Source organism: Chelonoidis abingdonii, chromosome 2 (assembly GCF_003597395.2).
Source record: "Chelonoidis abingdonii isolate Lonesome George chromosome 2, CheloAbing_2.0, whole genome shotgun sequence".
NCBI classification, from domain to species: Eukaryota; Metazoa; Chordata; order Testudines; family Testudinidae; genus Chelonoidis; species Chelonoidis abingdonii.
This window is the reverse complement of record NC_133770.1, coordinates 257,151,799-257,176,546: the sequence shown is the minus strand read 5'-3', so window position 1 is coordinate 257,176,546 and position 24,748 is coordinate 257,151,799. Positions and strand designations below refer to the sequence as shown.

General features: G+C 41.4%; 1 protein-coding gene across 9 annotated transcripts in view; it reads left to right on the top strand.

Annotated features, from left to right (window-relative positions):
- Nucleotides 1-7,472: 7,472 nt before the first annotated feature.
- TRIQK (triple QxxK/R motif containing) overlaps nucleotides 7,473-24,748 on the top strand; it is a 91,385-nt gene continuing 74,109 nt past the window's right edge. Inside the window, exons 1-3 of one of the 9 annotated variants that reach the window (XM_075063100.1) lie at nucleotides 7,477-7,795; nucleotides 8,362-8,414; nucleotides 23,519-23,586. The gene's annotated coding sequence lies outside the window, so the exon portion shown is untranslated. Of the gene's footprint in view, nucleotides 7,796-7,884; nucleotides 8,415-17,144; nucleotides 17,217-23,518; nucleotides 23,587-24,748 lie in introns of those variants that run through there. The other 8 variants (XM_075063097.1, XR_012655375.1, XR_012655374.1 and 5 more) reach the window with 8 other exon arrangements.

Here is a 24,748-nt window from a genome sequence, read left to right as displayed (position 1 = left end):
GATACCTCTAGGAGGCCAATAATGTCGATTTCCGTCCACACGAACCCTAATCCGAGTTATCACTTTCGAATTTAGCGCTACTCCTCTCGTCTGGGAGGAGTTCCGAAATCGATGTAAGGAGCCGTTTAACTCGATATTAATGATGATGTCGTGTGAACGGGTATAGCGTTAAATCGGTATATCGGCCATTAAACCGATTTAAAGTCGCAGTGTAGACCTGGCCTGAGTAGCAGGACAAAATTAAGAGGGGGAAATGCAAAGCTACCAGGGAAAACCTTCCTGGCAGTGCAATTTCTGTTTTAAGCTGTGGAACAATCTCCCAGGGGAAGGGCTGGAAATCCCCAGGCTTGGAATTTTTAAAAGGAGACTGGATAAAACATGCTGCAAGGAGCAGTCCTGCATTTGCTGGGCGAGAAACCGAGATGCGATGATCACAGAGGGTTTTTTTTTTTCTTCTTTGTCCTCTAATTTCTATAATTCCATCCCACTATTCTGGGAGTACAAATGTTGGTACTAAAGACCTGGTGCCTGGATCCCATTGCTTTGGGATTGTGAGTTAAGTGTCCTGACATGCAACTCCTACAAGGCCAGTAGTGTAGCTCCTGCTGTTAGTACAGCTGTTTGCAAGTGCCCTTCTGTTTAGCTGAACCCTCTTACAGAGATTGAGTGCATCCCCACTATATTGTGAGCAGGCATTCTGCCACTGCTATCCTGCTGGGTGGATCCCAGTGTGCTTGTACTGTGAATTTTTGGCACTCAGCCCCGCTATATGTATTTCATTGTGCCAGTACTGCTCGTACCCTGGCGTAACGACATTATGCTAGAAATATGAATTCTGAAAGTAGTGCCCTGGTCTGATGGTCACTCTGGGCTGTTACTCTGAATTTACTCTTTCTGTATGCAGTGTTGTAATCCTATTGGTCCCAGGACATTAGAGAGACAAGGTGGGTGAGCTAATACCTTTTACTGGATCAATTTCTGTTGGTGAGAGAGACGAGCTTCCAAGCTTACGCAGAGTTGTTTTTCAGGTCTGTAAACTCAAAAGCTTGTCTCTCTCACCAACAGAAGCTGGTCCAATAAAAGATATTACATCACCCACCTTCTCTTTCTAATGTGAATTCTGTCATTATGGCCCTGTTTGGTGCATCCTAATATACTGAGAGCATGAATCTTGGCCAGTAGTGTCAATCTTAATGCTAGTAGCCTGCTGTTTAGGTCTTACTCCACTGAGCCTGGGAGTTTTAATTTTGGCATGTGTATCCTGATGCCAATCCATGAAGGCAGTGGAGTTTGGAAATAAGATGAACATAGAGCCAGCCTTATGGGCAAGTGTTGTGGTCAAGAGGCAAGGAACAGAGTGGGCCTGGGGTGCACGGCCATGGAAGGGAGCTCTGGGCAATACGGATGGGGGAGGCAGTGGAGCCCAGGGTGCTGAGGAAGTATTCCTCTGCCACTTTGGCCTTGGCCTGCCCTACTTTTACAAAAGCTCCAGAACCCTTGGGCTCCCCACACCAATCTGTCTCCCTGGCTGGCTGCCACGGCTCTTACCACTGCCCAGCTCTGGCTTCTGGTCTGGCCAGAGGGAGAGAGGAGGAGCAGGGCCTCATGGTGAGGCAGGTGTGGGGGGCCCAAAAGTTCTTTGTGCCCTGGGCCCTATAAATCTTAATCCACCTCTTTGCTGACCATTTTTGCAGATTGGATGCAGATACAAATTTTGTATCTATTCAGGGCTCTGCCTCTGAGCCTGAAACGAAGGGACCAGTACAGGATAAATCAGGTTGTGTAGTAAAGGGGTTGCTGTCTGTAGGACCCCAGCCTTATTTGTTGCAGAAGTTGGATGGTGGGTACCGAATGAGGCAGGAGACTGCAGGAAGAGAAAGGATGGTCTCATACCTAAGGCAGTTGAATGTTGCCCTAGATAATTAGATTCTATTCCAGCCTCTGCCACAGAGTTCCTGTGTGACACTAGACAAGTTGATTAAAACAAACTTTTCATAGGTCACTAATTTTGTGTTCCTCATTTTTTGGGTGTCCACCTTGATACCCTGGAATCTGACTTGCAAAAGTGCTGAGTACTGACAGCTGCAACTGAGGTCAGTGAGAGCTCTACTTTAAACAAAAAGGGCTGCATAACGCTCAATACTCTGAAAAAATCAGGTCCTAGGCATCTCAAATTGGGCATGCAAAATTAGTAGAAACTTTTGACTTTATTCTATGCCTCAGCTCCCAATCCCTCGCCTCAGGTTATTAAGATACATTTATGTTTGTGGTGCATTCAGAGACTAATGATGAATGCCATGGAAAAGATGAGTATATTAATCTGTTTTCAAAGCTGGGTTTGAACAGTATGCAGTAAATAAGGCACGGGGCCAACACACTGAAAAATGAAAATGAAACAAAATATTGAATATTCATTTAATGAGCTATCCTGTCCTCAGAATGAGGAGGTTGTCCTGTGGAAAAAATAGCATGTGGTCATGTGATTAATGACTATGAAAATGTATATGCACAAGGGGGCTGACAAGATTGCACATGCAATTTTCTAATTTTTCAGTGCTTGACTTTGCAACCTTACTTGTATTCTTTTAATATTTTTATGTGTGTGTATATATCGAACTGATATTTTCCTTTTAAGAGCATCCATTACAAGAAAATGTTTTGATACAGAAATAAAGTTAACAATAGTACGTAATACTCAATGGGTCTGAGCTATGATTATGTTGTGATTAAATATTTATTTATATTTGATGAAAATGTGTTAATATGTTGATGGAATCTACAGAAACTCAAAGTTTGATAAGGATGGGCATGATATCCAGGCCTATTTATTTTCTTGATTTTTAGTACCTGAGGTGAAATCCTGGCCCCAAAGAAATCTGTGGCAAAACTTCCATTGAGTTCAGTGGAAATAGGATTTCAATATTGTTTTTTTAAATGTTGTAATAGGTACCTTATGTTGTCATTTAGGAACGTTACCAGGTTTTTGAAACAATAAATAAAACAGAGCTCATATTAAATGCAACTCGTAGTTATTTTTTCCATATACTTGATTGCTTTTGAAATATTAACACAAGTTACCATGTGGAAAATAATTTCAGTTTTTCCAAATGTCATACATTAAGGCATTATCTAAGTACAGTAAAAGCTATGTTATCTGGCATTTTACCAGCCGGAAAGCTCTAGAAACCAGCATTTCTGATATCCATTAAAAGTCCAGTTGGTAAGGCCTGTAGGCTCCACACCTGGCTCTGCATGGCTCCCCAGAAGTGGTGACACGTCCCTGCTGCTCCTAGGTGGAGGAATGGCCATGAGGGCTCTGTGAGCTGCCCCCACCTTGCCCACTGGCTCTGCAGCTCCCAAAGGCAGCACGCAGAGCCACCTGACCATGCCTCCACCTAGGAGCAGCAGAGACATGTCGCCGCTTATGGGGAGCCGCTTGAGGTGAGTGCTGCCTGCATCTGGCACTCTGAAACCCCTCCCATACCCCAAAACCCTTCCCCCTCCTGCACCAAAACTCCCTCCCAGAACCTGCACCCCAACCCATGCCCAAACTATTATAACTCTGAGGTAACCGGAATTTCTCACTAACTGGTACCTCCTATTTCCTCAACATTCTGGATAAAGCGTTTACTGTGCAGCAGATATAACCCTGTCAAACATCATCTCATTTAGGTGTAATAATTATATAAATTCTTGTAGAAAGAGCCTTAGAATTCCAAAGATTGCATTGGAGGAAAAGTATCACATAATACTCCAGAGATTTTGACCTCATTAAATCTTAGGGGGAAAATCAGTAAATATATATATAGTACTCTAAGAATTGACTAGCAGTAGAGTCTGAACTCAGTGGGTAAAAACAAAACTTCCCCATCATACAGAAAACTTAATACATTAGAACACAAAGTTTAATTTGTAAATTCTACCAAACATATATCCACAGCATATTTCTTCCCCCTAGCCAAAGTCAACTGAAGTCAATGGGAGTTTAAAGCAGTAAGTCCCTTTGTTTAATGTTTATAGATAACCTTTTTGTCAGTGTTGGATTAAATGCAGGGGGGAGGGGAGAAAATAAATTAAAAGCATCTTCCAGTGACATAAGCCTCATGAAGAATTAACTAGGATAAGCACTTATTCTAGTTGGTGCACTGACAAGCTGAACAATGCAGACAAAAATAATAATTAAAACACAGTTTCATGCTGAGATGAAACTTTCAAGAGTCTCAACTGTGTTGAGCTTATGATTTTTCCATTTTTGTGTTTGCGAGCATAATTATGTCCCAGAGGCAGCAGGAGCTAGTGCCTGTCATTCCCCATTTCCCCCCTCCGAAAGGAGATTAATTTCTTTACACAGAAATCCAAAAGTTGATGCCAGAGCTATAATAATAATGTAAACAAGCCTTTTATTCTTTTAATCTGGAATGCGTAATTTAATGGCAGAGTAATATAAATAATGAAAATACCACATACACTTTAGACAATTAAGGGTAAACTGAAAAGTAACATTTAATGTAGTATTGATTGGCTGTATCAACAAATGATGGCAGACATCTGTATGGATGATAGCATTTAGAAAAATGCTATAAAGTATATCAGAACAGTAGTAGTGGGGGTGGAATGGAGTAGACTTGATGGCTCAGAAAACTGGTAATGGAATATAGAGCCTTTCACCCCTAGATCACTGATTCAAACTGGTCCAGGTCAATAGGGACTGAAAGTCATTACCATCTGATGGCTCTTCAGTGGCTTGTGTGAAATGAGTTGGTCCCTGTATGGCTCCCAATGGACAGGTGTTTGTATCACAAAACCATCATCTGTCACGACTGACACCCTGTTGGGACTCTGAGCAAAGGATAGGAGATGAAAGGGCATGGAGTCAGAATTACTTTTACCCTCCAGATCAGGAGTGACAAACATTGGTGGATTGGGGTGGTGTAGAGAAACTTGTTTTGTAATCGTCTATACTGTAAGTGTTCCCTTCATATAGGATTTCAGTTTCTAGGCTTATTGATATAGAATTTTTCATCGTAACTTAAAAAATTCCCCCATTACCAACCCACTTTAGAAACAAAGTAAAAAAGCACAAGGATTTAAATACTGGTGATAATTATACTGTTAGGGAGTTAGGATAACATGTATTTTTAATTTAAGAGTATCAACCTACAGGAACTTTATCTTATTCCTAATCAGGACTGTAGATGTGTGTTTTAAAACACATTTGACCTATGACAATTTACTGAGATGAAGTACAAATTATGGATTTCTTCAGTAACAAATCTGTAAATTTAAAAGCTATTTCTGGTACATTCACATACTTAATGGGTATGGCCTCAAACTGATGTATGGTGTGAAACTCAATGACAGTACTTCTTGCCCTTTTATAAACTAATACAGGATTGATATGGTATCAGCGTGGGACATGTTTTCAGAAATGGTGTCTGTTAAGCGTTAAGAGACAGAATTTGAACCACTTCAGTTTCCCCTGGACACACACATTCCCATCAGCCTACTCGGCATTCCACAAAATACAGGAAGCCACCCATGCTACTCTTCTCATCTGAAAATCTTAAACTTCTGAACCTTTTACTATTACAGGTGCCTGTTTCACAGGAGAACAAACCTGGACAATAGAAATAAATAATGTTTCCTGGAAGGTCTTGGGCCTGTATAAGGAAAGAAGTTGAAGATAGTGAAAAAAACTGTCAATGGGTAATGTAAGTCCCTTCCAGTGCAGATATGACACAGATGTGGTAAGCTAAAGGCAAATCTTTATTTTGAAGCTGCTGAGAACATACACAGTTTATTTATATTGGGGAAAAAATGACCCACTAGTGATTGGTGCAGCTGAATCAGTGCTGAACTCAATTTAGCTGCACGTTCAGACAAGGACAAATTGTGTTCAGCACCATTTCAGATCACTCAGAACCATGTATCAAGGTGCCTGGGTTCAGATACCCATATGTGCTTATTTTCTACTATGTGTTTCAGCGCTTACAAAAGTCAAGTAAACATACAGTATATGTGAATATGATCCCATGTACTGTACAAACATACTGTATGGGATGTGCAATTGCACAAACATTCTCTGGGTTTAACTGAATCTCAAATATTCAAATATTTTTAAGTTTAAACGTGCACTCATAGTTCTTTATCAATTAAGGATATTAAATGGAAAACAAGTTAATGAAATATTGTAATGGAAATTTTAAATATCCATAAGTTATGAAATTTATTCATAGTGCCAGCAGCAGATTCATAGAGTCTAAGGTCAGAAGGGAACCATTGTGATCATCTAGTCTGACTTCCTGTACAGTACATAGACCTCTCCCAGAATAAGATGTAATTAGGATACATTGAACATATAAAGTGTAAAAGAAACTTAACAGCATATTAAGTGAACTACCTACGTTCAAAGAAATCAGTTATTGTTGGCATGGGAATTGTAAACAGCAAAGGCATATATTAGTTGCCAGAGAGGTAAATAAATCAACATCACTTAAAATCAAGATTGAATGTCCTTCTAAAAAAGATACACTCTAATTCAACCACAAGTTACTGAACTTGCTGCAGGATTTATAGGGGGGAAATCCTCTGGTTTGTGCAATACAGGAGGGCAGACCAGATAATCACAGTGGTTCCTTCTGGTCTTAGAATCTCTTGGTCTTAAAACCTTGATTTTCTGTGTGGAGGAGACTGACGTATAAGTTGATGTTCGGGAGTGGGAGCATGGATTACGAGTTGACTGAACTGTGTATTTTTTTTTGTGATCTTAAATAACTAGTGGTGTGCTCAGAGCCTGAGTGTGGGTGATCTTTATTGTTTTATGTCAAAACAAAACAAATACATGTCTGAAAAAGACCTAACACTATACCAATAAAAAACCTAATAGGCATAACTATGACAGAGTCCTAATTTGTGTTGCCAGGAGCTCAACATGCCAGTGAAATAGGCTTTTTGATCATGTTGACCTGTTTGGGAGGAAATGGAGGAGGTTGTATTTATAGTTCTATCCACTTTATATAATAAACACAACAAATACATACCTGCCACCACCAGAAAGCTATAAATAAGGATGTTAGCAAAGAAAAACATGGGTGACTTTGAACTACATTGGACACCAAGAACCGTTTAAAAAATAGGGATGAACACTCGTAAGCAGGCAAAGTTGGCAGGTAGGCGATCACTGCTTAGCTAGCGAGCTGCAAGGTACCTTACAACTAGAGTAAAGTACAAAGCACTGGCCCACCTAAGTCACGAAGAGGCCACATGTTCCACGGGGCTTGGAACAGGCACCTGCGAAGCCTGAGACCGCAGCTGCTGGCCCCTGGGGCGGGGAGCCCCGACAGCCTCCTCGCTGAGCGCCCAACAGGCCGGATGGGGGCTGGGTTCCCCAAGGTGAGACAGGAGCCCGCACCTCCCATCGAGCTTTGCGGCTGGGCCGTGGGCAGCGGTGGGCTGGGCTCGCCCATCGCTGCAGTGGGAGGCTCTGGCCGGAGGAGTCCGCCCAGCAGCGGCAAGAGGAGGCGGAGCTCGCCCGGTCAGTCCAGGAGGTATCGAGCCGCTGCTAACGTTGTTGGGGCGAAGGAGGGAGCGCGCCGGCCCAGCTGCAGCTGCAGCCGTTGTCACTGCGCTTCCCCCACAGCCGTTACCTCACCTGGCGGACTCGAACCAGAGAGTCCCGCCGCTGTTAGCGGATCATCGCACGAGCGTGGCCTGCACCATCGGCGGCCCGCCCTTTTCCACTCTTGCCTTCTCTTCATTGGTCGAGCAGAATCTCTCATCTCCGCGATTGGTCCAGGTGCGCTGCCAATCTAGGCGAAGCGACCTTCCCCTGCTCCCTGCTCGGGGAGGCCATTTTGGTTGCGGGTGGGGAAGGCCCGGGGGGAAGTGGTGCCAGTCAGGGGGCGGTGCGTGGAGTGCCCGGAACGGATTGGGTCCAGGCTGCCTGGCGGGTGCAGCGCGCCCATCCGCTCCACTTGCGTCACCCTGACCCCGCGGCCTTCACCCGGCCAGTCTCTGTACACTCGCACCCCGCCCTCACTATAACTGCCCTGGCAGCGGGCCGGGGCGGCTCAGCCCTGGAGGCAGCAGGTGTGGGCGCTGCCCTGCGCGGAGCTGTACCCGCTGCTCGCGGCTCCTCCCGGGCAGGCTCTGGAGCTGTGGCGACTGGGGCCTTTGGGGGTGCTCCTTACAAAGAATTAACTGCCGCTCCTCAAAGGGGCTCGTTGGCAGAGTCTCTCCATCTCCCCAAAACGTGCTAGGCCCTGCGGGGCAGGGGGGATTGTTTCCAAAGGACGCTCCTTGGCAGACGCTGAGGTTGGCAAGATCGTGTTTATCTTGAATCAGTACAATTTACCCTCCTAGGAGGACTTGGTTTGTGCCTACGTGGAGCCCTCAGAGATAAAACACCGCCCCAGGTCAGTATTTTAAACATGAACACAGGGAAGATGAGGAACAAAGCTCGCTTGTGCAACTGATCGTTCTGCTGGGAGTTACTCTGCATTTCTGGGAAATGGCCATTGTTCCCCTATATCCTTGTTCCTTACCAAATAGTAAATTCTCTTAGCAATTAGATTTATTAACGTGAGCCTGTGCAGTAGAAACAAAGCCACTCAAAATTAGACTTTAAATCGTCTTAAATAACTATTTTGCTGATGAAAACAGAAAACTTCAAAAAATTAACTTGCTTTAAGGATATTGTGCTTTGAGAAAGATTGTTTATATTTAAATGGAGAATACTACTGAAACTGGTAATACGTCTCCCAGTGGAAGTAAGTTTGTTTATTTTCATGGAGTTCAGTATTAAATACTACTATCCATGAACTCCTTGTGATAGGAGCAGCCCTGGTGTCAAATCATGAACTCATTTATCATTTTTCATGTATTGTTTTTTAGCTACTCCACAGTTCTGGTTGCAAAACTGATGGTGGCAAATTGTAACTTGAAGCCAGATGTATACCTTTATACAAAATCCTGAATGAGTTTAGTGCTTATTGAAAATAAGGGACTAATAATATTAACTTGAGCTAGGGTTGTGTCATACATCATGCAAATTCCCACATACGCCTCTGACAGATTATTTATATTCAGAACTGAAGCGCTTCCTCTTTCATTTTGGAGTTTCTCAAGCACAGTTAGCTTTGTGATACGGATAAGAGAGAGCGAGAGAAAGGAATTTTGATCCAACGCAGGATTTGAACACATGTCCCTACAAGGCCTATGTACTAGTCTGCAATACCACAAAGCCTTTTGACGCCATAACTATATTGTGGATTGGCTTATAGGATTTACTATTTTTGAATAGCATGCAATGTTGTAGCTATGTTGGTCCCAGGATATAGGAGAAACAAGGTGGGTGAGGTAATATTTTTTTTATTGGACCAACTTCTGTTGATGAGAGAGACAAGCTTTCAAACTTATACTGAACTTGTCTCTCTCACCAACAGAAGTTGGTCCAATAAAAGATATTATTTCACTCATTTTGTCTGTTTTCTTTCACAACATTATGCTGCAGATCTGCTATGCTTTTTTTTTTTTGCTTTTGAACCTCAATTCTTGGCACCTTAAATTTATTTAAAAGCAAAACTTTAAAAATAAACTAGACAAATAGTATTTTCTCTCTTACCTCTCTTCCCCCCTAATTTACATTGAATTGTAGTTAAAATCATCCCTTTTCCTCAGAAAAGGAATTGAGAAGATTGTTGTTTGTTTGTCTGGGATAGCTTTTCATATTAACTGGTCAAAAATATTTTACTCGGCAACAGAAGTTCCTAATTACAGAGGATACGCTTTGTATAATAGGATTTTTTGCAGTGCCTTTATGAACTATCCTTGAAGTTAGGATGGTGAATGTTACAAAGAGTATTTTTAGGGAAAGGATGATTAGAATAGTGAGTACCGTAGTGGACAGCCCTGGTTCCCTATTATATCATGGATAAAGTATTATCTGAATGAGTCATATAAAGAAAGTGGCATGCAAATAGTATATGTCTCATCCACCCTGGCTGTCTCTACTTCCCTTGTCCTCCAAACCCTCCCCAACAACCAACACAACAAAATAACCAACATACTTCTGAGAAACAAGACTGTGTTTTCTGTTGTGAAACTACAGAAATGTATATATTCTGGCACAATCCCTCTCTGAAAGTGTTATGGGTATTCTCTTGTAAATAATATTTCATTTGCTAACAGGTTCCTTTTTTTACTAAATAAAAAAAATAAAGAGAATTACATGAAGCATATACAATCGATTATTTTTTTAAATAAAAAATGAAGTGCTTTTCAATGCTATGGATACCTTCATTTAAAATGAAGTCTACAATGATTAAATATTAAACTGATCGCTGCATTAAATTACTATAAAAACTTTTCAGGAGATTATTACAAAGATTAACTTTTTTAATGTTTTAATACCTCCACACTTTATCAGTCACAGACACTGAAACTGTTTTCACATCACCATACTGATGATCTCATATATCATTGCAGTATTATGCACTAACTGTATAAACAGCATGGTAATGTTGGTAGAGAAGATGAAGAAACAAAATTCGTGTTATTGCTCTTTAATATGCAGTTTTGGTGTTGAAATATTCTTTGACAGGTGAATGAGTGAATAGTTATTTTTCTAATGCTGAAAATGAGACAAAAACCCAATCCAAGGAATGAAATTAAATGTCATTTGCCATTCATAAAGGAACTTTGTTTCATGTAATGACAAACCTAGGTGGTCTGTGGGAAAGGTTGAAAGAAAAAGAAAAAGCCCTAACCTGTGTTTCCTTAGGAAGGACTCACATGAATGCAGCCTTAGTATCCTAAAATTGTCTGCAACTGCCTGTGATTAGAGATACATTTTTACTCTTTCAGTTTGAATTATGTTTGCAGGTCATGAGAAAATGTCATGGCACCCCAGGTGCTTTTGTTTCACTAGCTGTGTGTAGCCCTACCACTATAATTCAGATGATTGACTAAACATTGACCCCAAGCATTCTTAAAATGAAGGATGCTAATTTCTTTGTTTTACATTTCTTCTGGATTTCCTTAAGCAGTAGGTGTAGTAGTATTTTTCTTTATTTCACTTAGCTAACCATCTATTCCAGTTGTACTATGCAACTTTATTTTGTGTAGCTTATATATCCCAGGACTCTTTGCAGAGCTAAATGCAGAACAGTATGTGAATAAATTATTATTTGAGTGTCAACACTGTGCTTGGTGCTATACAAAACAAAGAAGACATGATCTCTGCTGTATTGTGCTTGCAGTCTCAAATACAGAACAGTGATAGTATTATTCATTCATCACCATGCAGCCTTTAAGTCCAATAAAAGAAGTAAAGGGGAATATGGAGGCATAGTGAGAAAAGAAGTGGTAAAATTAGATTAGAAAATACATGAAGAGCTGGCAAATTGAACAGATACAGAAAGATTGCTCCAGATGGCAGAAACTACAGCAGAGAAAGTTCTTGCACCAAAAGTGAAAAGTTTGAGAGAATGGACAGAGCAAAGATGGTTGTTAGATGAATGTGGAGAATGGCAGTGGGAAGAGGAGGTCCAAAAGGTAGACCAGAAAGGACAATATCATAAACAAGGAAGACATTATTATTCATATAGGCCAATTTATGAGCTGTAGGGAGTGCTGTCTGTGGGTTAGTGTCTTCTAATTAATGGGAAAAATGTGGTGTAATTCCATTGAAATGTATTTAAAAAAGCTTTTACATTCTGAATTATCCAAACATTACTCTCTTAGTTCAATTTTTAATATAGTAGAAATACTGATCAGATGGAAAGTGTAAAAAAAAAAATAAAAAAATCCAAGTTTCAATCATTATTTTCTTTTGAGTTGTGCTGTTTGGTATAAATAAGGAAAAAAAGATACTGGGCCCGTGATAATTGCTTCTCATCGTTAACTTCCTGTATTGATTAGTCCCATTGACTTCATTCTATCTCCACTACAATTTCAAGTGATTTTGTTATTCTTCACTTCCTGTTTTAAATGCTGTTTGTTTTTAAACCGCTGCTTCATTTCTCTGTTCAGTATTTCACATCTACAGCTCTGTTCAAATCTCACCTTAAAGTGCAACTCTACTCTGAAGAGTGACTATGTAACAACAGTACCTACTTAGAAAACAGAGCTGTTCCTTTCATGTAGTATTTATGACTGAAATTGGAAATGATATGCCCAACAGGAAGATTTAATTTTCTGACTTTTGACATTAACTTTAACATTAAATTCATTATAGGTTGAATTGCTACTGCCATCTGTCGTTAAGGTTGCCTGACTCTTCCCATTGACAAACCCTGTTTTCAGTTGCTTATAACTTTGCTAAACTTTACTTGTTTGGACTGAAATTTCCTGCTTTAGGCTGATGTGTGTGTGTGTATGTTGAGCCGTTTCTGAGAACAAGATCAGGGGAAAATATGTTGCTTTGCCCATGTTAAAAAAAATTTCTTATCTGTTGTGATGAGAACCTCCAATGTCTCCATGCTTTGAACCCCGCTGGCAAAGTGTGTGTCTCATCCCCCCTAGTTGCTGGTCTACATAGAGACTGACAATTTACTACTGCTGTTGGTTACGCTGTCTCAAGAGTTAGAAGTGTGTACTGGATCTAAAAGTTCCAGCTCTGCCGATGACCCATGTGTGTATGAATATGATGCCACTGATGGAATTTCTGTTTTTGAAGTTTGCTTCTTTAAAAATTTAGGAAACTACACCCAAAAAGCTGCATTAAAAGAATGTTAAGGTTGCAAAGTCAAGCACTCACAAAATTAGTAAATGCCAGATTTAAGGTTGTTTGTGCAACCTTAATTTAGTCCCCTTGTGAGTATGCATTATGATATATGTTTTAATTTTATGATCATACTATTTTTTCCACAGGACCCTAACTTATTCAGTGTTACAGGATGTGCCATGCTCTGGGATGAATCAGATTTGTATAATGAAGGAGGCTGTTATTTGTGGGACATCTTCTGCATGTGTGGCAAAAAATGGAAGTTGTGTAGTGAATGAGGGATTTCAGGAAGAGAAAGAGACTGAGCTCATGCTTAATTGAAGGTTAAATGTTGCCCTGGAGAATTGGATTTATCCCTGCCTCTACCACAGAGTTCCAGTATTTTGCCAGGCAAATCTCAAACCAAACATTTCACAGGTGGCTGCTAACTGTGTTGTTCATTTTCTGGGTGCTTGGGAATCTGATTTGCAGAACTGTTGAGCACTTGCAACTATAATTGAAGTAATTGGATATTGTGCTTTGAACATGGAAATGCTAACTGTTCTCAAAAGTCAGGCCGTAGGTGTCTCAAATTGGGCAGCCAATATTAGTTAACACTTCTGACCTTAATCTCTTTGTACCTCAGATCTCCGTCTGTAAAATGGGAATAATACCTTCATATCACAAGGGTGTCATGAAAATCAATTAATGTTTGTGGAGCGCTCAGATATTGAGTAATAAGCACCAGATAAAACCCCATCACAAAATTAATATTGCTGCCTTCAGAGCAGGGTTTGAATAGTGTGCAGTAAATTAACCTAGGTCACACACAGAAGAGCAGACAAAATATTGAATTGCTGCTTATTCAGCAAACACCATCCATTTTGTGCACTGTATGAAGAAAGGGTCCTGTGGTAAAAAATAGTATGTGATCGTGTAATTAAAGACTCTAGTGTAGGGGATAAGGTAGTATTCCTGTAATTAATTGGTGACCCCTCTAGTGGTGCTCACTGTGTTTTGTGTTGTAAAAATCGTGTGACTCGTATATTCAGGGCTTTGGAGCTGTGCTCCGGCTCCTCTCCAGCTCCAGGCAAAAACCTGCAGCTCCACTGCTCTGAAGCTGCTCCGCGCTCTGCTCCAAAGCCCTGTTTATATTAAGTAAAAACATTACTTGTGATCCAGCTGCATCCCTGTGGTTTCTTCATATTGACAAGGGAGTATCTTAAAAGACACACAGTACCTAAAAACTTTGTTGAAGGCCCCTGATCCTGCAAAACTGTATGCACATGCTTAACTTATGTACAGAGTAGTTCCATTGACTTCAGTAGCTTAGAGTGAGAATAGGATACTATGATGAGTAAGGTCACCTTACTTCTACTAAAATCAATTTAAAGACAATTTCACTTGAAACTGCGTTGATAGAATTTAGTTACCCAGATGGGTTCTTGTTTATCTTTGAGCATCAAGGTAGTATGGCTGCAGACACGATCACGCAACATAGATTTATAATACAAAGGAACTGCACTTAACAGTTTTGATTATTTATGTTGAGGTAGCACCCAAAGATCCCAATAAGGAAGCAAGTCAGTGTATAATCTGTAGGAAGATCAATCCCTGCTTCAAAGAGACGAGACAAAAAGACAAAGTAGGAGAAAGGATAAAACACGAAAGCAAAACGGACAGAGTGATGGCAGGTAAACGTCATGTTAGTCCGATGTCTTTTTTCTTTTTTTAAAAAAACATTTGTTAATATGTTCTTATTCATGATCCAGAAGCTCTGGGCCAGATCCTGATGTAATATGGTTTATTTCAATTGAAATCAGTACTGCTCTGTGAATTTGACAGGATAGTCAACTATACTGACTTACACCAAATGAGAACCTGCCTTCTAGAGAGTGGGTTTTGGTTGTGGTGCTGTGCTTGGACTGAAGAGGGGAGAGAGGCATAATAAGGGAGTGGGTAAAGAGGGAGGGAGGGAGATAGAATGGGAAAAGAAGTGGGTGAGGGGTAGGAGAAGGAGGTTAAGATGTATAATAGGCAGGGAGAGTAAGGTTGGGCAGATGGAGGTTTGCACAGTTAAGAGGGAGTGGAATGAAGATAGTGTCAAGAGCCTATGGCAACTGAGGGGGAAAAAAGACATCTCAAGATTCAGAGTAGAGAGAATTACAAAGTCAGTGAACTGTAAAGCCTCTTTTGGGAGGGTAAGCTTAGAATTTGTTGGCTGGAAGGCCCTTATTTCCTGTCGCTGCCTTCAGTTGCTGCTTTTGAGAGGGGGCCTGAGGGTCTTGAAATGTCCATATTCTGCCTCTATAAGCTTGTTATGCCTTTTGATGTGGTTCCCAATTGAGCAGGATGAGAAGGCTGCCAGGCTGGTGATTTATTTCTAATGCTGTAGAGGCACATGTATAGCAGGTCTCCTTATATTGTGTGTGAATGTGTAATGGAAGTTGGTGCAATAATGTGTATGTACACGCTCTAACTTTTGTTTGATTAAAATCTGAGGGTCAGATCCTTGGCTGGTGTGAATTGGTGTGACTTCAACAGAGCTACTCAGATCTTCACCATCTGAGGATCTGGCCCTCAGTTTTAATTGTGTATTCATATGGGTTTTTTTTTGCATATACTGTTCAGATATAGCTATTATAAACATCTTTCTGTAATTTGCAGAGGGAAAAGTGAACACTGCATCCTCCAACTACTGTAATTAACTTACTTGTCACCTATTTATTGACAAAGATAGGACATGATTTGATATCTAATTAGGAAAGCAATGCAGAAAACCACCAGACCAGATAGGTATAGGAATATCTGGAAAATCAGTGTATAGCCATTAGTTAGAGATGAAAATTTAATTTAAATTGGAAGTAGCTTTTTTTTTTTTTAAGTATTCCATGATATTAAATAATATTAGTAAACTCTTAAAGTAACAAAGCATAATAACTTCATACAAAAGGTCCTAGTGCACTTGCTAATGTCCTTAATGGCTTTAATAGAATAGATCTGAAATGATTTACAAAGCAAAGCTGTTGGATGAATTCTTCCAGTTCTACATGTAAAGAGAGCCTGTTTGTCTTTCTGTGAGTTTATATATATCCATGGAAATTATGATCTAAATGTGGGTAGAGTACTAAAACATAACCATATATGCAGAACAAAATAATGGAGTCAAGAATTCAGAGCACTTGCATTCTGCCATTTACTGTACACAGAAAACGTGTATTGTACAGACTGTGTTAAATTGTATGTCTTGACCATAGAAGGACTGTATAGAATTTGCACCATTTCCCTAAGTAATTTTCAAGGCTAGGGAACAGTATGTTTCTGTACTCATACAGGAAAGAGCTCAGTGTATCCACAGTCTGCAGCAAATCTATCAGTCTGTTGTCAAGAGCTCAGACACCAGCACTGTCATGAAGTAGTTGGTAGCTAGAAGAACATTCTGTGTATTGACATACTAGTACAAATCAGCTCACTACTTTGCTTCACAATTCTTAAAAAAAATTATACTGTCATTTGCATCTTACCTGTTCAGCCGCTCCCTGAGCACCTGACTAGTGACTTTTTCTTTCCCTCCTTCCTCCCATTCTTTGTTAGTTCCTCACAGTCCTCTGTTTTAGCCTCTTTGTCTCTGAAGAACCTCATGCCATTGTGTAGCTTTAACTCCTGCTATATGTTGGTAATTCACAGGTCTACTTCTTCACTTGTGACTTCCCCTCTAATAAAATTTGCATCTCCGAGTTCCTCTCCAACACCTGGATTTTTCATGATAAACTTGCGCTCAATGTTGGCAACAATGGACTGTCTCTTTCCTTCTATTACACTTATAATACCAACATTCTACCTGACTCTCAGATTCAAAATGACCTGGTCATTATAAAACTATTACCCATGTAAATCCTGTCACTAAATCCTGCTGTTCATTTTTATATAGCAGGTGAAAAGTCAATCATTACCTCTTGTTCCTACTGCCAAAATCCTTAACAAGCCTTGATTTTATTTTGCCTCATCTGTGCCAAAATCCTTAACAAGCCTTGATTTTATTTTGCCTCATCTGTGGCAATCTCCTTCTTTCTGGTTTTCTTGACTAGCCTTGCCCCTTTCAATCCATCCGAAATGTTCCCCAAATCCTACCCAATGCTCCATTCTTATCAGTCCCTTTCAGATAATTTCACCAATGCCATTTCCTTCTATATAAAATTTACTCTCTTTGTTATTGCCTTTAAGTTCCTGAACAATTTAACTTGTGCATATCTCTGCTTACATCTCCTTTCTCTCTATGTGCTGTTCTGGTTTTGATACCATGCCCCTCACTGTGGTATTTGAGTGCTTTCCGATGATAAATTAAACAAACTGGATATCATCTGTCATGAGGTTCCATTTGCAATCTTCTCCACAGAGATAAATTTTCCAGTAGTGAATTTTTGCTTTTATTTCTGTACAGTTGGAATATTATCTGGTGCTGTTTATGAAGGCGGAGTAGAATAAGTGTGACTTGCAGTTGGACTGGAAAATAGTGAGTCTTGAGGCTGTTTCTGCCATTATGAGCTCCACAATCTTGGACCAGCCTCTGAGAAGTCTCTTTGGGGATGTCTACACTGCCCTGCAGTTTGGACTATGAGAGTGTGACTAGCGGTGTGCACCAAAGTGCTGCTCTGTAACTCCTCTGTGTGTGGATGCTGAAGGTGTGAACTAAAAGGTTCCTATTTCACATTTACGTAATCCCCTTAAAAAGAATGATCTTAATGTGACCTAAGAACCTTTCAGTTTGCACCCACAGCATCAACACAAGGGAGTTACAGTGTTGCACTTAGAAGCACAGTGATATTCACCTCACACCCCATAGTCTGAACTGTGGGACTGTGTAGACATGCCCTTAGTTTCTTATAAGGATGTCCTTCACTCTTGCAGTAGACCCAAGGGCCAGATCCAGTCCCTCAGGGCTTTGGATCCAGCCTGCGGGATTGCCCACCATGGGACCCGCGCCACTCTCAGAAGTGGCCGTCACCACTTCCCTGCAGCTCCAGGGCGGAGGGGGGCGGAGAGCTCTGTGCGTTGCCCCTGCCTCCAGGCACTGCCCCCCGCAGCTCCCATTGGCTGGGAACGGGGAACTTCGGAGGCTTTGGGGGAGGTACTTGGAGGTGCGGCAAGGGCTGGAGCTGCTTCTTCCTGCAGCACTTCCTGGAGCTACACAGGGCCAGGGACAGGGCAGGCATGCAGGGAGCCTACCCTGGCCCTGGTGCATGCTGCTGCCACCCCTCCTGCACCCCAACCCCCTGCCCTGAGCTCCCTGCTGCACCCTGTGCACTCCAACCCCCTGCCCTGAACCTCTGCTGCACCTGCACCCCTCCTGCACCCAAACCCCCTGCTCTGAGTCCTTGCTGCACCTCAACTCCCTGCCCTGAGCTCCCTCATACAGCCCGCATCCCTCCTCTGCCCCAATCCCTTGCCCTGAGCCCCTTTCTGCACACCGCACCTGCTCCCACTCTCCCTCCTGTACCCCTGCCCTGGCCCTGCATACAATTTTCCCGCCTAGATGTGGCCATGGGCCCGAAAAGTTTGCCCACCCTGCCTTATAGTCTAAAAAGAAAAAGGATGGAAACATTATTTGTCCCCTTTCACAGACGGGAAACTGAAGGAGTTCCTCATCTGTACAGTGGGGATAATAGTACATAACATAAGAATGGCCGTACCAGGTCAGACCAAAGGTCCATCTAGCCTAGTATCTGTCTACTGACAGTGGCCAATGCCAGGTGCCCCAGAGGGAGTGAACCTAACAGGCAATGATCAAGTGATCTCTCTTCTGCCATCCATCTCCATCCTCTGACAAACAGAGGCTAGGGACACCATTCCTTACCCATCCTGGCTAATAGCCATTTATGGATTTAACCACTATGAATTTATCCAGTTCTCTTTTAAATGCTGTTATAGTCCTAGTCTTCACAACCTCCTCAGGTAAGGAGTTCCATAAGTTAACTGTCCGCTGCGTGAAGAAGAACTTCCTTTTATTTTTTTTAAACCTGCTGCCTATTAACTTCCTTTTATTTGTTTTAAACCTGCTGCCTATTTAGATAGTACTTGCCTACCTCACAGGTTGTGGGAAAATGCACACCCCTGAGCGATGCAGTTATACTGGCCTAATGTCTGGTGTAGACAGCACTATGTCTCATAGACTTTAAGGTCAGAAGGGACCATTATGATCATCTAGTCTTACCTCCTGGGCAATGAAATGTTGATGGGAGGCTTCTCCCCATCATGGAGGGGGATTAATGGCATTAGTGGGAGAAGCTCTCCTGTTGGCATAGTGATGTCTTTATTGAAGCGCTGTGGTGTTTTAAGTGTAGACCTACCTGAAGTAACTTGTCCAGAGTGACACACTTTGTTACATTTAATATTGCTAGTAACTTGAGTGTCACTGAGCAACATGGGAGATCTGTGGTTATTAGGGGGATCCTGAACTTTTGCATTTCCTGCCATCTGAGTGGTTGCCATTGTAACTTTAATGTTATATTAATAAGATTGATGTCAACTTTTTATTTAATAGAATCATAGAAATGTAGGACTGAAAGACACCTCGACAGGTCATCTAGTCCACACCCCTGTGCTGAGGCAGGACTAAATATTATCTCGACCAGAGGCCTGACCTGGTGCGCTGTGCTACACGGTGGCATAGCTGGCTCCAGCTGAGTGGCACAGCTGCCTGCCCTGGTGCTCTGGGCAGTGTGTTTGTAGCGCCGCCCACCACTGGTGCTCCAGGCAGCGCAGTAAATAGGCAGGGGGGTGGATAGAGGGCAGGGGAGTTTGGGGTGGTGGTCACGGGGCAGGGGTCTGGATAGGGGTCGGGGAACAGAGGAGTTGAATGGGGGCAAGGGTTCCAGGGGAGCAGTCAGGAAGGAGATGGGGGGTTGGATGGGGCGGCAGGGGTTTTGGGGGTGATCAGGGAGAAGGAGTGGTTGGATGGAGCAGGGGTCCCAGGGGGCAGTCAAGAATGAGAGGAGGGGTTGGATGGGGCGGTGGGGGGAAGTCAGGGGTGGGGAGTCCGGGGATGGTCAGGGGAGAGGGAATGGGGGGAAAGTGGATGGGGCAGGAATCCCAGGGAGGATGTCAGGGGGCAAGAAGCAGGGGGGGTCAGATAAGGGGCAGGGGCTGGTCACGCCTGACTGTTTGGGAAGGCACAGCCTCTGCTAACTGGCCCGCCATACAATTTCAGAAACCTGATGTGGTCCTCAGGCCAAAAAGTTTGCCCGCTCCTGCAGTAGACAGTTCTGTTGTCGCCAGGAAGCAAAGTTGTTGATCGTTGTTGAGATCCCAGAGTATGAAGTGATCTTTAAGATATCCCTGGCCCAGCCCTTTTACACCTTAACACAAAGGACTAAGGCCTTGAACTTGATGCCTTGTTCTCTGGGAAGTTAGTTGGTTTTTTGGTTTCTTTTCTGTTTTCTTTGCAAAGAATAATGTTGGGAGGCTTTTCCACTTTTAGCCTGAACACCTTTTTTGTGTTTCTGAGCAGACATAGTTTCATTTTCGACATTTCCACTGTAGTATGTTAGTATCAATTTTCATTAACACAGCCTGTATGAAAGCCCATCAGAGTAGTAAAAGGCCTCAGCAAAGGTGTGGGGGGAAGGCGGGGGTGTGAGGTAGCCTTACACACATAATCCTGCAATAAAATGGAAACAATTGTTATTAAAGTCCTACACAAAATTGATATAGCTTTCCTCTGGTCTTCAAGCCTGCTTACAGGGTAATAGGACGTTGAGTATAGTAGTAGTGGAATGAAATGATAGTACCAGGAAGAGAGTAGCCTTTGTTAGATTTCTGATATTGGTATTGTATTTCGTCTGCTCATTTATTTACTCTGATGCAAGCTGGCCCAGATTTATGTTATTGAATGTCCTGATATTCTTTGTTTTGTGTAGAAACTACAGGGAAATAATTCGGACATTATCCCTCAACCATTCCCAGTAAAATCTTATGGTAATATTGAAGCACATATTCTCCTTTTGACTCCAGCCAAGGGTATGTTAACTCCTAATGCTTATAGCAGGGGTAGGCAACCTATGGCACGCATGCGAAGGTGGCATGCGAGCCAATTTTCAGTGGCACACTGCCCAGGTCCTGGCCACCAGTCTGGGGTGCTCTGCATTTTAATTTAATTTTAAATGAAGCTTCTTAAACATTTTAAAAACCTTATTTACTTTACATACAACAATAGTTTAGCTATATATTATAGACTTATAGAAAGAGACCTTCTAAAAACATTAAAATGTATTACTGGCACGCGAACCCTTAAATTAGAGTGAATAAATGAAGACTCAGCACACCACTTCTGAAAGGTTGCCGACCCCTGACTTAGAGACATGCACTGAGGATATTAAAGTGGACTATTTTATTTTGGGCTATGGCTTCTGAGTAGATCTTCCTGTCCCTATAGCAACTCATTAAATGCTTTCATTGTAGAGACAGAAGGTTTCTCTTCGGCAGATGTCCTAACTTTCCCATTGCTAACTGGTCTGAGGTCCAGACATCAAACACAGAACTGCGTTATTTGGTCATGACTAGAGTCCTGCCAAATTCACGGCTGTGAAAAACGCATCACAGATGGTGAAATCTAATCTCTCCCTGTGAAATCTGGTCTTTTGTGTGCTTTTACCCTATATCCTACAGATTTAATGGGGGAGACCAGCATTTCACAAATTGGTGGTCCTGACTAAAAAGGGAGTTGCAGGGGTGTCGCAAGCTTATTTTAGTGGGGTCACGGCACTGCCACCATTCTGCGCTGCCTTCAGAGCTGGGCAGCCGGAGAGTGGCAGCTGTTGGCCAGGTGCCCAGCTCTGAAGGCAGTGCCCTGCCATCAGCCGTACAGAAGTAAGGATGGCAATAGCATACTATGCAATCCTTACTTCTGCACTGCTGCTGGTGGCAGTTCTGCCAGCAGCTGCTGCTGTCCAGCTTCCCAGTTCTGAAGGCAGCACTGCCACTAGCAACAACGCAGAAATAAGAGTAGCAGTAGTGCAACCCCCCTTACAATAACCTTGTGACTACTACACAACTCCTTTTTGGGTCAGGATCCCTACAATTACAACACCATGAAATTTCAGATTTAAATAGCTGAAATCCATGAAATTTATGATTTTTAAAATCCTATGACCGTGAAATTGACCAAAATATACCATGAATTTGGTAGGACCCTAGTCATGACCCTAGCTATTATGCCTACAGCGTATTCTAATATATTTTAATTATTATAGCATTGCCTAAAATGTTGGTGGAAGTTGGATATATACCTGGGGAGGTAATACTTGGTCATGGTTTTAAAAACAGAGTTAGGCAGACCTTAATTCAGTTTGGAGATAGTCATGTTATACCAAATTTAGCTAAGATTTTCCTAGCTACAACTGTAAAATGTTTGGAGTCTTGTCACTTTGATCCATGGCACGGGGGAGTCCCTAGAGGGTGTACAACTAGAATAGGTGACTCGTATGCTGCACCTCCTGCTTTTTGACCTATTCAAAAAGATAAGAAATACCTAGCATGACAGTTGAAATTAACAATGTTAAAGATTAGCAATGCCTAGACCAGTAGGCTGATAGTAAGTGCATGCACAGCTGCAATGCAGGATATAAGCAAAAAGCCTTCATAATGCCACCTTTTGCTGCTGCTGAACAAATGCAGTTGAAATTGTGCAGCACAAAATGGTGAAAACCTGCAGCACTAAAGTGAGGACAGGGCTTTTGTTGTTATAAAGTAAGCAGGCTGCTACTTTTTCTGCTAGTTACCAGCATTTGTACCTTCAGAGGACCATTGCTCCATACAAAAGATTTGATATGATATGTAAATTTTGATATGTAACTTTAATTGAATTATTCTGGGATTGTGACTGGTTCTTTGAGTAGAGGACCTAAGATCAACTGAACCTTTTAATTTTACATCTGGGAGGAGAATCTAGTAGATTTACAACTTCATTTCTCATAGCCAAAATTAAAGAAAAGTTTACAGAAGAATGTTTTGTCCTAAATAAATAAAATATATGGAGATATACCTATCTCATAGAACTGGAAGAGACCCTGAAAGGTTGAGTCCAGCCCCCTGCCTTCACTAGCAGGACCAAGTACTGATTTTGCCCCAGATCCTTAAGTCACCCCCTGGGTTTAGCAGGCCAATGCTCAAACCACTGAGCTATCCCTCCCCTCCTCCCCTGGATGTGTATGTTCATTTTGTCATCTTATCTCTATTTGAGAACATTAAGGGTATGTCTACACAGCAACTAGACACTTGCAGCTGGCCTGTGCCTTCAAGCTCTTGGGGCTTGGGTTGTTTCATTGCTGAGTAGTCTTCTGGGGTTGGGCTGGAGCCTGAGCTTTGGAATCCTGCAAGTAGACCCTGCCTAGTTGCTGTATTGATATACCCTAACAGGTTATGGTGGTTTTAATCAGTTTTTGTTTAAAATCCAAATTAAAACTATTCATACACTTATTATTTCTTTTACTCTGACTAAAATATTTGTATATGCTAATTCACTATCCTGAATACCGAATACAACATGAGGAGCAATCAAGGATCATGAAACTTTTTTCATTCATAAATCAGTTTATTTAATATTTATTGAGTTATGGTAGTTTCAGGAGAGGGGAAAAAACATTCATTCTGAACATAGGATGGAAAGATTATCATTTAAATCCATTCAAAGACTGGTTTTCAAAATGGAGCTAATAATTCAGTTTTGCTGAAGTGTTACAATTATCTCCAAGTGTGTTGAAATATTATTTGCTGCTGTCCTTTGTAACTTGCTTTCAGCTTTTACCTTTTTTTTTCTAGGTGCCAAGTGAGACAGAGGTTGAAGAATATCAAAATAGGAAAGGTTGAAGAAAATCAAAATAGGAAAGGTTGGTCACCAGTTTTGTTAATCGTTATGACAGATGGTGGTGGTGATGTGACATTTCATCATACTGTGGTGATAGGATTCACCAAAGAAACAAATTTGTCTCACTTCTAGCTTTTGGGTGATGGCTTTATTTATTTTGGTATTTTCTCCAGGACTCCCAGCCTCCAGTTTGTGGTGGGCTGCCAGGGTGGGCAGGTCCAGTTACTGAGATCCTCATGTCTCCTTCCACTATCCTGGACAATCACTACATTAAAATGAAGTTAAGATTGAGAATATGTATCAGTAATTCAGGATCAGTTTGTTACAGGGAAATTGTAACTATCCCCAAATCAAACATTCTAAATGCAGGAAATTCAGAATAAAGTTTATACTTAAATCCAAATATTTTAAAGTTTGCACCCAAGCAAACTAAACTTTGACCTGTTGGGATGCTAGGATAGGAAAAATTGGGTAGGTGGTGGGGGGAATATGCTGCACTTCCCTAAGCCTGGGAAAGGGAGCATAACAGGAATTACCTTGTGCTGCCCCTTAGTTAATACTTGAGCAGAGCAAAATAACATTTTTGATACCATGGAGTAAGATACCAATGAAATAACATGATTCTCTATTTAATACATGAATTGTAAAATATAAAGTTATTATAAGTAGAGTTTAGAAGAATGTAGTTAATATTGAAATTTGAGATGTATGACCTATATAGCATAGTAATTTTAATTTAAATGATTCCCTAGCTCATCTAAAGAAATAAAGGTGAAGGTGTGGATGTTAAGGATCAAAGAGAGAATGAAAGTGCCTATATTCAAGCATACTGCAGACTGTTTGCAGTTGATATCTTGAATCACTGAGGCAGAACAAATAGTTGATTCTAGTCATTCCTCTTGACTCAATAAGCTTTTAACTTGCACAGTAAAAGGTGCATGCTTTATTTTCATGTAGTATGAGTGACAAATGCCTTTGCTCTCCTTATCTACCCTCAAATCACAATTAGCATAGTCCAGCATCTGCATTTGCTTTTAATGCTGCTTGTATATACCAAATACTGTACACAATAGGTCACGTTACTTAAAAAAAAATTAGCATTAAATATCACATGTAGTCATATATATCATATAATTTTTCTTCCAGAGAGAAACCCTCACCAGTTCTTCATTTTTGTATTGTGT